This window comes from Pinus tabuliformis, chromosome 3_1 (assembly GCF_031772625.1).
Source record: "Pinus tabuliformis cultivar Carrire ecotype Pingquan chromosome 3_1, CPIR1, whole genome shotgun sequence".
Lineage (NCBI taxonomy): Eukaryota > Viridiplantae > Streptophyta > Pinopsida > Pinales > Pinaceae > Pinus > Pinus tabuliformis.
Genome location: NC_142301.1, coordinates 426,496,443 through 426,511,197, shown reverse-complemented (window position 1 = coordinate 426,511,197; position 14,755 = coordinate 426,496,443). Strand labels below are relative to the sequence as shown.

General features: G+C 37.4%; 1 pseudogene across 1 annotated transcript in view; it reads right to left on the bottom strand.

The window, feature by feature from the left end:
* The window catches only part of LOC149187555 (putative protein phosphatase 2C 6), a 182,894-nt pseudogene extending 168,456 nt beyond the window's left edge, over positions 1–14,438 (bottom strand). Inside the window, exon 1 of the transcript XR_016255577.1 lies at positions 14,168–14,438. The product of XR_016255577.1 is annotated as a putative protein phosphatase 2C 6 (transcript). The remainder of the gene's footprint in view (positions 1–14,167) is intronic.
* Positions 14,439–14,755: the final 317 nt, after the last annotated feature.

Below are 14,755 nucleotides of genomic sequence, written 5' to 3'. Positions count from 1 at the left end.
ATCATTTATTCACCAGATTCGGCGTCCCACAAGCTATAGTCACAGATCATGGATCACATTTTAGCAATCACATGATGGTCGAATTAGCTGCCAAACTAGGGTTGTCTCATGACAGCTATACTCCATATTACCTACAAGCCAATGGACAAGTTGAAGCAATCAACAAGGTGCTGAAGCACATGCTGCAAAGGATGATTGGAGTTCACAAAAGAAGTTGGCACCTAATCCTATACTCAGCCTTGTGGGCTTACCGAATGTCAGTAAGGAATGCAACCGGGTTTACACCTTTCCAATTGGTATATGGCCTGGAAGAAGTCTTACCAATCCAGTGTGAAATCTCGTCCCTCAAACTCACAATTGACCTTCTCCCCAGAACTTTAGAAGAGGAGGCTCGTTTCTTGGAACTAATCCAATTGGATGAAACCCGTCGTGATGCCACTTTGGCTAACGAAGCCCATAAGAAACGAGTCAAAGCGCAGTTCGACAAGAATGTCAAACCCCGTGTCTTCTCAGAAGGTGACCTGGCCTTGCTTTATGACCAAGAATCCGATAAATTGGGGGCAGGTAAATTCAAGTATTTATGGATGGGCCCCTATATTGTTAAGCGAGTGTTAGCAAAAGGAGCCTACGAGCTAATGGATTATGACGGAATTCCACTGGCACAACCTCGTAACGGGTTGTACCTCAAGCGTTACTATGCGTGATTTAGTATAGTAACCTGTATGCTTTTGTCATGTTTTTGTTTTCGCTAAAGTGTCTATTTTGGTCAAGTAATCCACTTTTTACATTTATTGCGGATGTCAATCCTATTGGAGTCATGTGCTAGATATACCAACGGAGCGAGTCATAGTTCGCGGAACCTATCTTCCACGGCCTGGGCCATTTTTGATCCAAGTGGCAAGTTAGTAAGTTTCAGAGGGGTATGCATTGGTCGATCAACGAATAACATCACTGAATATAGCGCGTTGATAAAACTTCTCTCTGATGCCATCACACATGGTATACGCCGACTGATTATCAAGCTAGACCCACAACTCGTCATACTACAACTCACTGGTATCTACTTTGTCGAAATCCAGCTATTTATCGCATGTTCCTAAGGGTTAAGATTTTGGAAAGACAATTTGATTTTATTCAATATCAGCATATTTCCAGAACCTTAAACACAGTAACTGACTCATTGGCAAATTATGTGTTAGATAGACATTTGCAACATTTATAAAAAGAAGCATACCATCAATATTTGCATTTGGATCATGTAACTTAACCAAAATAAAGCTTCGAAAATCAAAAATATATATAACTGTTTATGGTTTAAACATAATGTTCTGTAACCAAGAAAAAATGGGTCAAGTGACCAAAAACTCAAAACACTAGGGGGCACCCTAGTCTAATGATGCTCGTGATAGCAAGTCACAGCCTGTGCGATCATGCGTAAGAGCAGAGTCCATCGTCTTGGCACACCAGTAGTATGCCGCTGCAACCTCAAGGGCAGCTCGTCAGTCCTCACATCTGGAATACCAAGAGTGAGGCCCTCAACCTGTTCCTGTAATGTTGTGAGAGTCTCGACCACATTGAGGTCGCGAAGGATAGCCCTTCCAACAGCCTCCCCTACTAGGGCGGCAGCTGGCACTCTGAGGCGTACTACTGGCCGAACGGGACCAACATCTGCATGAACACATGAGTTTGATTAATTATTGAGAGAATAAAGCACAAGGACATTATAAAAGAAAAACGATAAACAGGGATATGATCAAATAATTTACCAATGGCACCCCACTGTTCGCCAGCCGGCAGTACTAAATCTGGATCACCCCGGAAGTCCATACAGGCATATGGATACTCGGAATAAACCATCTCTTGACGATCAAACCACCCGAAGAAGGTATCAGAAAAGGAAATCTTGAGACTGACCAGCATGCCTAGACATATGGTCGACCCATCTCTGCATACGTGGTTCGGTCGGTGAAGGTAAATCAAGTGCAATATACTGCGGCTGCATCAATGGTATCCTTTCCAAGGCCAAGCCAGTCAAGAAATAGATGTCCACTACAGTCAAGGGGATGGATTTGCCCCTAATCTGGAACACCTGGTTGGTAGGATCCCAAGGATCGAGCAAATACTGCAGCAAGTTGAAATTTTTTTGTCTCATGCTAGAAATGCAGAAAAACTTCAGCAAGCCACAGTTCCGCAGTGCATTTACTGTAGCCGGATCATGTAAAGCAGGCATGTCCTCTTCTTCATGCTCACGTTCTCTCCATGTAATAGTCATCTTACTCCAAAAATCTCTGAAATCAAACAAGAGAAGAGTTAGATCCTGATTTTGGTAAGAAACAGGAAAAATTTCCATCCAAAACTGTGCATAAAATTCCTTCCTTATGCCCATCGCACCTACAGTAGTGCTCTGGGTGCATTGCATGTTAGATGGCCAGTAGACAGGCCAACATCCAACGCACCTTTCGATACACAAAGGGTGCGCTGAAGCCAGGGCGAGTTTTTCAAACCCTAGAGGCTCAGAAAAACTAGGAATCAAACTCAGAATGCAAAATGGAAAGCATGAAATGAAAGAGCTCAAGTTTAGCTCCTACCTTGTCCAGACGGTGCCAAGAATCGTCCATAGAATCTCCCGAAATCAGTTGGTGAAAATCAAGGGGGGAAGACACCTCCAAAGCTCCAACAACCCAAAGTTCAAATGAAATGGTAAAATGAGAGGTAAAAGCACTTTTACATTACTTTTTACGTAGTTCGAAGTAAAATATTAGTGTTCTAACTCATTTTTCAAACATATATTGTTCATTTCTGACTAGTTTGATGAAGCAATTGAAAAAGCAGTACAATCTTTGAAAGAACAAAGCTATTTATGGTAAATTCAAGAAGTGACCGTTGTATCGAGCAGTTTTAGCGCATAGTTCAAGCTCGTTAAAAAATAAACATAAGCCATGAGCAAATGTTCCCCCCTGCGTTTAAGCTCATTAAAAAATGAACTATTTCCCGGTAAATAACCATCGTGAATGTAGTACTTCAGCCTTTAAAAGCCTTGGTTGTGTTCTCATCATCACCTCCACTCTGTATTGGCCGATCATTCACCTCCATTTGATTGTTTACCCCATTTGAGGAACAGCTGCGAAGAATGATCTCACTAGCCATCCTTGTAACACTGCCGTGATTGGAACATTCCAAACCTTACCTGGAATAAGCTGCTACCCAATTCTATCACTCGTTCCTCAAAAGATGAGTCTCCTTTAAGCTCTTTTCAACTGACTCGTAAAATATGAAAAGATTTCCGAGCCATTGGCCTCTCCAGCTCGTTAAAGGGACCGGAAGTGCTATCCCTCCTCTAAATTTTAATCTTTTTGGACCTAAGGGATTATTACACAAAACGATCGAGCGCTTGTTTTGTTCGGCTCGTTAAAAGTATCGAAATTCATTCCTTCTGTATCGTTTTATATTTTTGCAGACTTAAGGGATTAGATGACGAAAAAGGAATTTTGCAGTTTCCTTTACGTTCCTTTTGAAACTCTCTACAATAGAAAAGGACTGAGTTATCTTTGTCGTTCAACTCGTTAAAACTTAATAGCGACAAACTTGTTCATAGTAGACAAGAACAAGTTTCACTATCGCTAGGCTCGTTAAAACATAGCGATGGGTTTGCCCGAAGGGAAAATTATAGAACAAGCATATGTTATCCTCCTCAAGCTTGACAAAAATAAAGAGGTACTGGTCAGCAATGACTGGGGAAAATTGGGAAGAAAACTTGAGGAAACTTTGTTGGTAGCAAGTCGCTCTTGAACATGACGCTTTCACTCTACATCCAAGTCGGGTTGGGTTGTTTCATTCACCGGTCACATCACCATGGTCCCATCACACCATCCACATTTGGGGTTAATGCTACCAATCCACCACGTTAGTGTCGCCGATATGTTCAAGAGAAGTCACTCAGAGAATTCACCTGTGTCTCACCCGCTACAATACATTTACACTCCATTCTTTCATGACCGCCACCCTAAACTGTATGTCATCAGATCATTTTCACCTCCATTAAAATCATTTTCTCTGTTCCGTGTCATTGATGTGGGATTCATTAAGGCCCTCCTTTGATGGATCGCTTCTTGTCGACATCAGCTCATTATCCAAGAAGTCAATCTAGGAACACCCCATTTAGTACTTTGAAGCTTGCATGCCTCAATGGCAAGTTTCTCACTTCTGGTGACAGGTTTACATGAATGGCCTTCGACCGAAAGATTTTACGTGGTGTTCGATGCCAAGTCCTTTATTCACACCATGTAAATTGTACTGCAGTACCTTGAGGGTTATTATCATTATCGGTGATTCCCCTCACGCCTGTTAACAACTTACAAGTCTTTCCATGTTCGACTCCAGAACATCTCTCACATGGATAGACTTGTACTTCGAGTGAAGATCAAATGAGATTGAAGACCCCGGATCTAGTTTCATCCATCCGGGCTGCGATATATATTCAGGGAAATAAAGACATCAAATGTACATCATTGCTGCACAGATAATCATCCAATCAAAGGGATGATGACTCTACCAGAATCATCAGTCTACACTCAGACAATTTTTTGTTCTATGTACATGAAAATGAATTTATAAAGCTGAGCATGGGAATGCCCGCCTCAGCTAGATCATGAAAATATTATGAAGATAATGTATTGTATTGTATCTTATTACAGGTCTCCTCCCAGCTTGAAAGAACTTCGGATCCTCATAATAAAGCATTTCACCCGACATCAAAAGATTAATGACCTCATGCTTTAGGGGGCGACTGTTATAGACATTTTTGGGCACTAAAACCCTAAACATGAAATGTCCATAAACCAAGGGTTCCTAAGTCCCTAAAAGTGTTGTTCTAATTCCTAAAGGAACAAGGTCAACTGATTACAGCTTCTCCCAGAAGTTCTCCATGAAAAACTGCTCAGAACTGGTCAAAACAGATCATTTCAGCTACTCCATAGGCAAAGTGCGTTGCATCTCACCTAAATACACTGTGTGGGTGCGTTTCATTTCAAAAAGCCATTCTATGGGGTGCGATGGGCGAGAAGTGACAAATGGCAGTGTCATTCCGCGAGGTGGAGAAGCATGAAAACTTCTAGAAACTTCTCCTATGACACTTGCCTTTCTGAATTCGACCAAGGATGAGTAAGAGATCATCAATCTCCAAGTGGAAGCAAGAACTATTGGAGGGTAGACACTAATCAAATCACAAGCTGACTTATCTCCCTTATAGATACCTATATATGGATCCCTCATCCCAGAGATCCAGAGGTTGGAATTTTGCATATTGTAAGAAATTGTTGTTGGTTTCTTGAGACAACATCACATTGTTGGGTGATCTAAGCTTTGTATGAGGTGAAGAGGGGCTTCCTTGCTGAGAGGATGATGTTGGGTCAGAACAACTAGTTGTAACTCCCCTTGGCTCTTTCTTGTTTATCAATAAAAGCTATTCAAGTTTTCCTTCATACTCTTGTGTCATTTATGTTTTATGCATTTGTATGGTCAATTTACATCTGATCCTAGATTGTTTATGATTATACATCGATATTCTTGTATAGTGCTATGCTACTGTGATCTTACAGGTACTCTGTGAAGCTGGGCGTACAAGGGAGCAAGTAGCAAAAGACTATCAAGAGAGAGAGGAATCGCACTAGGAGAATAGCGCAAGATAGAGGTTGGTCTTCTTTGTTCTTCTCTCATCTATATTTCATAAAGTAAAAAAAAAAGTACCTTTACTTTGTTTGTTTCTAAGGTAGCTCTCACACCTTAGTGGGATAAGCAGTTCTGTGTAGACACTTTTCCCTGTAACAATTATTCGATGACAACTATCCAACTAGCATCATAGTGTGGTCCATATTAGGGTGTCAACCCTAGTTTTGAGGATGGGTGGAGACGTTTCCCACCATGTAACCTCCAAGCTTGGAATCATGGGAGGGAAGTGATGGACACACTCCCCTAGATGTGTGATGACGGTTGCTAGTTTCCTGCTGGGAAGTTAGGTAGATATATTCAACGCTTCCATCATATTGGTTTTATCATTTGTTAGACCGGTATAGTTGATGCCAGAGTATATTACAGTGGAGGATGGATAGGATGAGAGCGGAAATAACTTAGGAAGGACATGAGGATATAGGTTAGTTGGAGAGCCTTGATGGGAATTGGTATCATTGCAAGACTTATTTAATTTGAGTAGTATATCTCTCTTTATTTTTTTATGCCTTATTTTCAAACTTCTTTCGAACTCCTTATGTCCTTTCCACTCTAACTTTGGGAGGAATTTTTTTGAAGGAGGGGTGTATGTAATGCCCTACTTGATCGTATCATGCTAATTTTGATTAGTGTTTAATTAACTTACAAATATTGACTTATAATTATTATGTAATATTGGTATATACCTACACTTGTGAATTTGTAATTTGATTTTACCGATATGACTTTCATTATTTGTTTTTATTTCTATTCCCAATGTAGCTTCTCAAATCTACTTTTGGATAAGATATGGTCTTCTCCAATTTATTTCCAAATTAAATACCCATAGTTATATTCTCAAATCTACTTTTGTATAATATATGCTCATCTCCAATTTATTTCTAAATTAAATACCCATACATATATTCCAATGTATCTTCTCAAATCTACTTTTGGATAATATATGGTTGTATCCAATTATTTCTAAATTAGATATCTATATTCCTATTCCCAATGTGTTTTCTCAAATCTACTTTGGATAAGATATAATCTTCTCTAATTTATTTCTAAATCAAATATCTATATTTCTATACCCAAGGTGTCTTCTCAAATCTACTTTTGGATAAGATATGGTAATGAAAGTGAAGATTATTAAACTAAAATGATGAATGGGTAGTTATGGCATTAATGATAAGTGGTTGATGTGGATGAAAGGAAGAGACATAAATAGAAGGAGGATCAGAGGAGAAGGAAGGAGATTCTTGGTGTTTGTTTTGGCATTGGAGGATTTTATTTTGGGAAGGAATGTGGAGAAGGAGAAGGGATAGAATGTAGAGAAACATGAGAGAACTCAAACTTGGATCCACTGGAGAGCGTTGGTTTTACCTTGGACACATTATAACTGGTTAGATTGGGGCTCAAAGGGCTAAGGACCCTTGGAGGTTCTCTGGGCTAGGAAATCATTACTAATTGGCTGGAAGGTAAATTCAGTCGGGTAGCCCAGCAGAAGCACCTCAATAGAATATTTTGATGTTCAGTTTTTCTTTCTTCCTATTCAAATATTTGTGCCAAAATTGCATAAAGCTAGAGATATATTCAAATTACATTTCATGAATCAAGTTTCCTCATAAATATTAGAAAATTTATGAGAAATAGTCATATGTTAAACCTGACAGAACTAATACAAGATCATATCACCTATAAGGTGCATGTAAGCATAACTTTGTCCTCAAAAAAGAATGTTAAAGGGTTATGGAAAATTATCACATATTAAATTTGAAGATTTTAGTGCCTTTCAAGGGTCATTCTCTGTCATAAAAAGGCTGTAAATATTTTATCTTTCAAATAAAATTCATTTTACAATTTTCTTGTCATAAAAGGGTCCCTTTCAATCTTACAAATGACTGGGTTGCATTAAAATGTCTCTTTGCAAGGAAGGCCCCACCATCCAATTTTGATGCTTGGTTAGAGTGAAAAGAAAGCATGTGCATGTTTACTATGGGAAATGTACTTTTATTTTATTCTCAGAAAATGGAAAATATGAGTGTTATAGCTTAAATGAAGTATAGTTTAAACTATGTTGTTGATAGTTTTGGTTTGAATTTTGGATGTAGATAAAAGGCATGACAATGGCGATGGTAGGAGATGGCATAAATGACTCTCCAACTCTTGTGGTAGCAGATGTGGACATGGCAATTTGTGCAGGCACAAATGTTTCCCTTGAAGTTGCAGATATTGTTCTTATGAAAATAAATCTCAAAGATGTGATCACTACAATAGACTTATCAAAGAAAACTCTTGCTCGCATCCATCTTAACTATGTTTAGGCCTTAGGCTACAATGTTCTGGGAATTCCTGTAGCTGCAAGTATATTGTTTCCTTTTACTGGCATTCGTCTTCCACCTTGGCTTGCAGGTGCATGCATGGCTGCATCTTCACTAAGTGTTGTATGCTCTTCTCTTCTTCTTCAATCGTACAAAAGGCCTAAGTAGATCAGATCTCTACACATAGAGACTGTATCACACAATTACTATTCACCATGAAAACTTTATGACCAAATGTCACAAAGTGTTAGACTTGGAAACTTAGGATGGCCATTTAGGTTTTGATAGCAATCCTCAAAATTCTCAATATGTGATGCTTTTTTTATTTGTTCCACAAACATGCCTATTGGCTATGGAAAGATTGAAAGAGTTCTATTTGATTTCAAACTAACCTGACCTGGAGATATTAGTTCTGTGAATCAGCTAAGTGTAAAGTGATGTTCACAAACTAAAACTAGATGCATATTAGCAGTTTGGATGGTTTGAGATGTACACAAAAGCCACTGCAAGAACATTTTGAACGTTACTCCCATATTACAATTGTTTAAATCTTGAGTTGCTATGAGCTTGTTAAAAAGTTAATGGTAATAGTAGTTAAGAATATTTATGATCGATTAGTTTTCAATTCAGTAATAATCCCACAATTGTATTATCAACTAATATTGTGGAGATTGCTCATATTGAATCTTTTCCTTAAAATGGTATGTCTTTTTCTTAAAATCTGCGAGATACAAAATGTCACAAAACAAAATCATATACTCCTTTAGATTGAATCATTTAATAGGATAGTCCATCACAGTTTAGGATATTCTGATTTATTCCGACACATTATCTTCTTATATAGGCAGTGGCATTGATCACATGACACAAACTGGTCAAATTCCATCAAGGAAATAAGTAATTAAATGCTCTACATGTGGTCATCTTTACACTTAATTGTTGGATGTAAAATAGTTTTTCAAAGTTTACCTAACATTCTGTGTATTTTCTTAGAGCCAAATTCTCGCCACCTTCTTTGTGCCAGATTAAGCTGTACTTGGTAAGTTGCATGCACAACCAATATTTAGGCTAGATATCTCTATTAACCACTTTCATCTTGTGTAAGATCTATATATGTGGACTTTCATGTTCAATACAAGAAGTTGAGTCCTGTGATTTCTCTACAGCTTTAGTCAGGACTCAAGATAGATTTTCATGATTAACAGAACAAGCATCAAGAGCAGGTTAGGGAAAATAATTTTTGTTTACCCTTTTGGAATTATCTTTTATCCAGGCTTATTAGTATTCACTGGAAATATCACCTTGGATGTTGCTTGCATCAACATTTCCCACAACCAAGGGTTGATTAAGGTTCCAAGTTTTGGTTTGTAGCTTGTTCTTTAACCAATGGATGATAGTTTGTCATCATATTATGTATAAAGGACAAACCCACCTTAATGAAAAATATTTATATTAGATAGGGATTGAAGACTCAATGCAAATCATGGCATGTAAATGTCAATTCTTATTATTGTCATATCGAAGTCCATCAGAAACCACAAATTGCTAATGGGATTATAAAAACTACGTCAATGAGTAAGCGATGGGAGTGAGAAGGCATCTCTGTAAGAACTGAAAAGAGATACAGTACTAGGAGAAAATCGAAATAGGTAACAATGAACCCAAAAGAACAAAATGTGTAAATGTTCAATGAGCACTGAGGGAGAAGCACAAAACCAAAAATGCAATCAACAATCAACACTTCTAACATGAAGAAGAGTGTAATGAAATTCCTATTGTTCGTTGGTTGCATGATCTAAAGTCTATGTTGCTTGATAGAGCTAATATTAAATTATTGCTCAAGATGCCTTTTGTGATGTCCAAATAGTGTACATAAACTCCCAATTGTTATATGAAATTCAAAAAAAAGGGCATACATAAAGTCCCAAAGGAAAGGTAACTTTACCACCATTGAATGTTTGAATGAAATACCTAGGAGTTTCTCATTGAACCCAGGGTGAAAGCTTGAAAGATTTTGATCAAAAGTGTCTAATGGTTCCTCCTATTTTCTCTCCATGGACTATTATTCTTGTCTTATCATGAATTATCATGAATAGGTAGGCATACTTTCTCTTCATTATTGTAATTTCCCTTCATTATAGCGTTGCCAGTCTTAGCCTAGTTGGTATGATTGACAGGTTGCCAATCTAAATATTGTATGTAGTATCTGGTGCAGATGACTTTGATTTGGTTGAGTTTGGTATGTGAATAAATTGGAACTATATATATGTGTGCTCTATAGCTGCAATGCATAGAGTTGGAAAAAGAATGATTGGATATCAAGCTCCATTTTTTCCTATGAAGAATATGTATGTTTTCGCAGAGTTTCATGATTCTTGATTGAGAAAAATAGTTATGTATTCTTATATGCCATTTAATGTAAATTAAGATGTAAATGCTGGAGGCCTTGAGGAATTGTCTCATACAGACAAGTCTGAAGAGTTTTTAGAATTTTATTAACATTGATTGCTTGTAATTGATTTGATTTTTGATACTTGATATTTTTGACTTGTAGCGTGTTTTTGTCCAAACAATGAACATGGATAATGAGATCCTACATACAGTGATGGCAAGGGTAGTTTCTTAGAGTGTGTCATTCTTTATCATTAGAATGGTAATGTGGAAAAGATCATTTGATTTCTGCAACCACCGTGTATCATTGATGCATGTGGGAGTTGAACTCTTGATGTCATCTACTTTTGTTAAAGATTGGAGACATCCCCTGCAACCTCTAACTTCTCGTTATTCCCCGTTACAGGCATGGCTCAATACCTCATTGCTTTCAAGATTTAGCTTTTCCATTAGATGTTTGTTTTATGTGTTCTTCTCTAAACGAAATCTTTGGTAGGTTTGGTTTTTGTATACTTGTTTTTTTTTAAAGCTTAGGAAATATTTTGAAATACACCAGATTGGGACCATAGCCTATGTATATTATGACACTATAAGAACGTTCCATTTTACTGGGACTATCGATTGCTCAATCAGGGTTGCTTGAGTGCTAAGACAAGGAGGATGGTCGAGCACCAAGACAAAGAGGATGGTAGTGATGGTGCCTCCCTCACATATGGGAAAGAAATATTCTAATGCAATGCAGAATTCAATAATAAATCACGAGAATCACTACCATAACCATCTGCAAAAGCTCCCCTGTGGACACTGAAAGCATCTCGATACATGCAAAGCTAAAATTATAGGTAAAAGCCCACGTTTTGTTGTGTGGTCTCTCATGATCACAGAGGGAGAAATGATCAGAAGAGGAAATGGGTGGTTTTGCAAATTTTGTTTTGAATTGAATTGAGTTCCTCCACCTACCACCCACTGCGCATTAACGAGATTGAGACGGAGAGTCACATTTAGGAGGATCTAGGTAGATTCAGATTCTGACAGTGACAAAAGCACATCACATGGTGCCGCGTCGGGGTTGGAGGAGTGCCGACCGAAGCCCGAAGTTCTTTTAGACGAGAATAGAATACATGCAATTCCTCCACCTCACTAAACTACTCCTATAAAAAAAATTGATATTTTATTTTAAAATCATTTTAATTTCTCACAAATTATATTTATAACCCTACAAAATTACTGATTTCATCTATATAAACGAATAAAAAAATAAAAATTCAAATTTCAAAAATTATTTTTTATTTTCAAAATATTTTATTTAACAATTTTTAAATTTAATAGACTTTATAAAATCAAAATAATTACAATATAACCTATCGTAAACATATATAAAAATATAACTTCACCCTAACAAAAAAGGACCTAAAACCTAACCGTCAAGCAAAGATTAAAACTAAAAGTCAATCTCGCAAAATAATTTATCATCCAATTCCGCAAAAGATAAAAACACATTACCTTTATCCAATTCCCCAAAGATAAAAACACATTGCCTTTCTTATTTAATGTCAATATTGCAAATAAATTTATTGTCTGATTCCCCAAAAGATAAAAACACATTGCCCTTGTTTTTTAAGATCAATTTCGCAAAAACTGTTATTGTCCGACTACCCACACGATAAAAACACACTGCCTTCATTTTTTCAAGGCTAATCTCCCAAAAAAATATTATTCTCTGATTTATCATGACCAGAGATAAGTGCGCACACTTCGACACTGGGGTGCTGGATGGTGATGAAAGGTAAGGAAAGCGGAGAGCGCTTCATTATTCAGCCGACGATGAATTTAGTAACAATTTAGGACCAATTCAGCAAATTTACAAAAAAATTACCAATTAGGTCGCATTTAGTAACTATGATTGGTAAATTTCCAAATTGATTTAACTGATTAGGCCGAATTTAGTAACTATGATCTGATCGAGTTTTCTGGTAGGATGCACATTATTGCTACTCATTTTTTCTTCCGCTTCATCGCAAATCGATAGTATAATGTTTTGAATGACTTTGTAAACAAACTTTTCGTGGATAACTTTTCACAGTATTTCTGATAAAAGTTCCATCTTATCCAGACCTACAAAGGTTGAGTATTTGTCTTTTGTATTTTCGTGCTGCGTCTTACCAGTTTGCCTTTTATGGGATTTTTTGTTATGTCTGCTTCAAGGTAAATGTTTGTACGTAACTTTTGAACGAGTAAAATAGAAATCGAAAAGAGGAATTCAAAGGTAAAATAGAAATGGGAAAAAGGAGTGTAATTCATATTACACTATCATCACAACACAATCGATTACATTAACCTTCTTAAAAATTAAGAAAAAGAAAAAAGGGGGCAATCGTGCTCTCAAATTTGTTGGGGATTTTTATGGTAAAATCCAAAAAATGCATTGCACACAGAGACAATGCTCTGTTTTTCTGCCACAGAATCTTTTGCACAGGGAAGTTGTTTTTGACTCAGAGAAACAAAGTTTTTCTACACCCCAAAAAAAAACTTTACATACATCAATATGACTGCCTGTTAAAAAAAAGTTCTTCCTCTCAACAGAGGGATTACTAAACTGTTGTTACACAAACATCTTACTCACACAGAGGGATTCCAACTGCTGTTGCAAAAACATCTTCCTCACATAGAGGGATTCACCAACACTGCTTCAGATGCAGTTCCACAAACAATTAAAAGAGTCATCCTCTTAACAGAGGGATTCACCTAAGACTGTGCTGAAGAGCACCTTCCTCTTTAACAGAGGGATTCACCATGACACTGTGCTGAAAAGCACCTTCCTCTTTAACAAAGGGATTCACCAAGTGACTGTGTTGAAAAGCACCTTCCTCTTGACAGAGGGATTCACCAAAAATACATTTCAACCAACAAAAATTTACTCTGTTTTCTTCCTGAGATTTTACACTGCTGTGTGTAAAAATCTCATTTTCATTTACTGCTGTAAAAACAGAGTTTTACATATACTGCTGTAATAAAAAATATTTACTTACATTTACTACTGTAAATGTAATTCCTTACATTTCATTACAAAAAAAATCTCCTTCACTGTCGCGCTGTTGCACCTCTCTTGCTCTTCATGATTGCCCTTTTCACTGCTGTGTAAAAACACATTTCTTCATTCTCACTGCGGTGAGTTTCACATTTACATTGCAATAATAAAAAAAACATTTGCTGCTGCATCCCACACATTTTTTTCAACAATAAAAATTCCTTTACACTTATGCACTGTTGTGCATGCCTCCTTTCTCACGCTGCCCCTGTTCTATGTTCTTCTACGCATTGTTGTGCATATTTCATTTCCTGACACTGTTGTGCCCTTACCATCACTCATTACACTGCATTACTTGCATATAAAAAAAAACTCATCATCCTCACAATGTTGCGCATCATTCTCCATACGAATTATAAACATACGCTGCCCCTGTTCCTTTTTTTTATGCACTACAATGTGTTCTTTTCGTTATAATTAATATATAAGAATGGTCAACGCACAAAAAAAATAACATAAAAACAACACAATTTTTGTGCCCATACTTCCGTTTAATTAAAAACCTAAAGTTCTACCAACAACTTACGAACCCATTTAATTTTCAGCATTGTGAAGGTACTTTATTAAATCGCTGACAAGTCGGCGGTCAAAACAGAAGTTTGATTTTACTCCACGCAAGGTTATTTAATACATGTCTGAACACAGCTTGGGTTTCATCAACGGTGGACAGCGAGCCTTGCAATCGGACGGTTGACGGAGATTTCGGGAGGCCTTTTACTGCTGAACGTTACGTTCTGATATGGCAGGTTTTGCGAACGTACAGAGGACCACGCGTCAATAGGTGATTGTATCGGAGGCGTTTGTACAAAAACCACAATTGCAAGAAAGGTGGTCCGATATGTGTCAGTGGTTTTGCTGAAGCAGTTTTGTTGTTGCGTACTGGCTGAGTTGGCAACTGACTGGCTGCCATCGCTGTCCACATCTGCTTCCATGCTGCGTGCAGTTGGAATTAATATTCCAACACTCCCCCTTAATTTCAACTGCTGGGCGTTTAAACATACCCAAACACTTCATAAAATTCAAAGCTTTTCTGCCTATTCATATCAGCGTTCCTTTCATCACTTTCACTGCTGTAAAATAAAATTTTCTTACATACAACCTGATTAGATTCGCACTGCATTTCAATGCATTTCAATCTCCCAACAAAACAGAATTTACATAACTCTTTTTCACTGCTGTGTGAAAAAATAAAATTTACTTTTACTGCTGTAAAAGTCTTCTGGTTTCATTTACTCTGCTCAGGTTGCTG